This window comes from Carassius auratus, unplaced genomic scaffold, assembly GCF_003368295.1.
Source record: "Carassius auratus strain Wakin unplaced genomic scaffold, ASM336829v1 scaf_tig00052981, whole genome shotgun sequence".
In the NCBI taxonomy this organism is placed as follows: domain Eukaryota; kingdom Metazoa; phylum Chordata; class Actinopteri; order Cypriniformes; family Cyprinidae; genus Carassius; species Carassius auratus.
In genome coordinates this window covers 18,010-21,646 of record NW_020527252.1, presented here as the reverse complement: position 1 = coordinate 21,646, position 3,637 = coordinate 18,010, and the positions used below count along the sequence as shown (strand labels likewise).

Below are 3,637 nucleotides of genomic sequence, written 5' to 3'. Positions count from 1 at the left end.
CAACAACATTCAGTGTCCAGCAGCTCTTTATGATGCTCTCTCTCTCTCTCTCTCTCTCTCTCTCTTTCTCTCTCACTCTCTCTCTCTCTCTCTCTCTCATTTTCCTTTCCTATTTTTCTGAACTGTAATTCATAAATAAGTCACACATATTTTTCTTTCTTTCTCTTGTTCATCATGGCATATTTTCACAGCTCAGAATCAGATTTTGATCAGTTCTTGTATTAACAGGGAACTTGTACTCGAAGCTCAACTTGAAGAAGTTTCCAGTGAAGATGAAGTCCTTCAAAGGTTCGACACAGGTAATGTTGAAGATATGTAGTTATAACTGATTTACTTTAATTAATTTATCCTTACTTTATGTTAATAACCTTCCTTATAGTCCTTCCTTTCAAATATTTTGTTCACAGATCATTTCTAACACACTGTCTAAACATGTATGTATTAAAACAACAACAACAACTTGTTACTTTTTCTTTATTCCAGCTGAAAAGGAAGACCATGGGCCTGTCAAACCTTGTTTGTGGAGAGGGATGAATTTGACCATCTTGTGTGTTTACGGAGAAGACCAAAAGCTGCTAAGGCAGATATTTCCAGAGGTACGTCTGTGTTGATCTGAGCACCTCGACAGAACTTTACTGCAGTTACATTTTGCACCGAATTTTATGTTTTTTACTTTTTTAAATACCTCACGACCCCATCAGTACAAACCCTGTGCTATGTCAAAGTATTAATAATTCAAACAATTTCAGCAAATTCATATGATATTGTACAAGCGTACTCTCCAGCTTTTCCTCCTGCTGTCATTGACCATCGCCTCAGCTCTCATGCAGACTGTGTCCATTTTAAGTAGTCAGAGCGTTATATCCTAAAGTTTATATTGAGTCCACTGTATTCTTTATTAGCACTGTCTTAACCCGTTCTAACAGTACATGATATTTGTCCACACCTCACAGTCTGCCTTTATTTCCATGTTGATTTTAATTGAACACGTCTGTTTAAAAGCAAGTCAGGAAATGCTGTGTAACTTGTCATGTGACACATCAGATCTTCAGTTAATTTGGCCAAATTAGATCATTTAAGGCTGTTCACACCAAGAATAGTAACTACAATAACTATTTTAGCATCCACACCAACATCAACCAATGATAAAGTTATGTTTATTAATATACACACTGCAGCGACGTTGATGTCTGCCACTTTAAATGATCAAGCTTTTGAAATGTGCATTTTGATTGGCTGTTTAATGTTCATCAGCTGGAAAATATATTCCACTGATGTTGTTCCTCTGTGTCATTAAGTATGGACTCATCCTTGGTATGAAGAGGTCTTTAAACTGCTTACAACAATCCTGCTGCATGTTATAGTGTAGAAAATAATTGAGAATAATATAGCTTGAAGATACAGCTTTCTTCCCTCTCATTTTGTTAAACTCAAACGCAAGATTTTGCCTTTCTTTGCTTGTTTGTCTTCAACTTAGTCCTTTACTCTCTCCACTCACTCACACATTCTCTCTTGCTCTGTTGTAAGGTACAAACAGAGCGGATGGTTGCATGATGGCCTCTTTCAGGTTTGTCAACTGAATGTCTACTAGTGTGGCTCAGCAAGTTCCTGTCATGATCAGCCCTCTCCAAGAAAGGTTTGTAGAAAATTGTAATCAATATTCATTTAATCCTCTAACCTGAATCTTTTGGTGAATTTACTTAATTATATCTGTCTTAATTCATATGTAATAAGCAATAGTAATTAAACATGGGGTTAATAGACATATTTTTGTTTTACAGCTGAAGAGCAAAAACACAAAGAACATCAGTCCTGTTGGGGATGAGGAATGAACATGGCTCTATTGTGCCCAAACAGAAAAGAGTGAAAAGGTGCTCATCCCCATTGATGTGTCTGTATTCAAGCAATGCATTAGTACAGCATATGATGTTGATCTCTATTCAAGTCAGCAATTATCATTTTTCACATATACATCTTTTTATAAGTCCTAGAATGAACAAATCATCAGGGCATCATTTCTGGAATTTGGGCAGAAAATGACTGAATATGGTGAGTACTGACACCTGCACCTGTATTCACCAAAACTATTTTTCTTATGGACTTACAGTTTTTGAAGGAGGATGAAGTCAGTTGATGGAGAAATGAAGAACGAGATGTGTTGTATATGAAGACTTCAGATGCAAAAGCCTTTAAGTTCTGTATGAAATGTTCTTCTAAGAAGAATTTTAGAAGAAAACTTCAGGTGGAACTTAGATGCCTTTGCATCTGAAGTCTTCATATGTACTATGAGTTTTCAATACATAACTGATTTGTTATGACTGTTTTTATTATTTTCTACTTGTACAGAAAGACTGCAGTAGAAGGAAAGCTGGTACTGAGAACATTTGTCTTCACTCCAGACTAAAGAGAAGCGGGTCTGAGGCCAGAGATGGAGGAGTCAATGGTCACCAAATGCAGCGCTGCAGCCTGAAACTGTGAAGACTGAATTCCCAAACAGCTGTGTGACTGCACAGATGTTACGGCCATAAAAGAAACTTCACAACTGAGAGCCCATACCTCCAACAAGCTTCAACAGGAATCAATGGTATGTCCATTACAACAATTCTAAATAATAATAATATATAATTGACACAATGATTTTGTCTCTCCAGGACATCTACGCAAGGTTTTTCTTTTGTTGAGGACCGTCAGAGACTCCAGCCACACGAGCCATGGATTGCTCTCAACATCACCATCAGACAGACATTATCACAGAACCAGCACCAGCAGACTGCAAAACAAGTTCCTTCAACAGGCAATCAGACTGAACTGAACTCGTACCAGTAACACCACACACACACACACACACACATACACACACCAGCAGCCTCATACTGTGTGCACTGCACTCTACACTGCTACACTAGCTACACTGACTGGACTCTGACTCACTATTATTCTGCAACCTGATATTCTGTTTGCACTAATTCATACTGTACTGAAAGTGAAAGTGACGTGACATACAGTCAAGTATGGTGACCCATACTCAGAATTTGTGCTCTGCATTTAACCCATCCGAAGTGCACACACACAGAGCAGTGAACACACACACACTGTGAACACACACCCGGAGCAGTGGGCAGAGGTATATCTACAGTATACAGTGATTGTTGTTAATTGTTTTCATTTTGTTCTCTCTGTATAGTATAGTATTGCACTATATTTTCTACCTGTATTGAGCTCTTATGTATACGGTTTATATTTTTGATACTGTATATGTGTTGCAAATATATTCAGTACTTGTCATGCTGCAGTTTGCAGAAAAGCATTTTACCACCTGTATACTTGCATTCATGGTATTGTGATAATAAAATGATTTGATTTGAATTGGTCACATGACTTGTTCATCAGTTGTATTGTTGTGCTGGATAACAATTGCAAATTGTTTATGACATTGAAGAAGATCATGATAGAGACATGGATTTGAAGAAAACCAGGAGAGCTCTGATGATGAGAAGGAAACTGGATGTGATTCTTTGGTGCTCAAGACATTTCACCATGCCTTCATCTGGGTTTCTTCATCTGATTAAAATAAAATGGTTTTAATGTAACCCATTTTTATTTCACTTGAATATAATTTGTCTTAATATGCTTCTTT

General features: G+C 37.2%; 1 long non-coding RNA gene across 1 annotated transcript; it reads left to right on the top strand.

Moving 5' to 3' along the window:
• Positions 1-534: 534 nt before the first annotated feature.
• LOC113090166 (uncharacterized) lies at positions 535-2,886 on the top strand. The gene is made up of 5 exons (XR_003286913.1): positions 535-596; positions 1,528-1,636; positions 1,782-1,871; positions 2,400-2,584; positions 2,652-2,886. It is a non-coding gene; the product is annotated as an uncharacterized LOC113090166 (long non-coding RNA).
• The last annotated feature ends 751 nt before the right edge of the window (positions 2,887-3,637 follow it).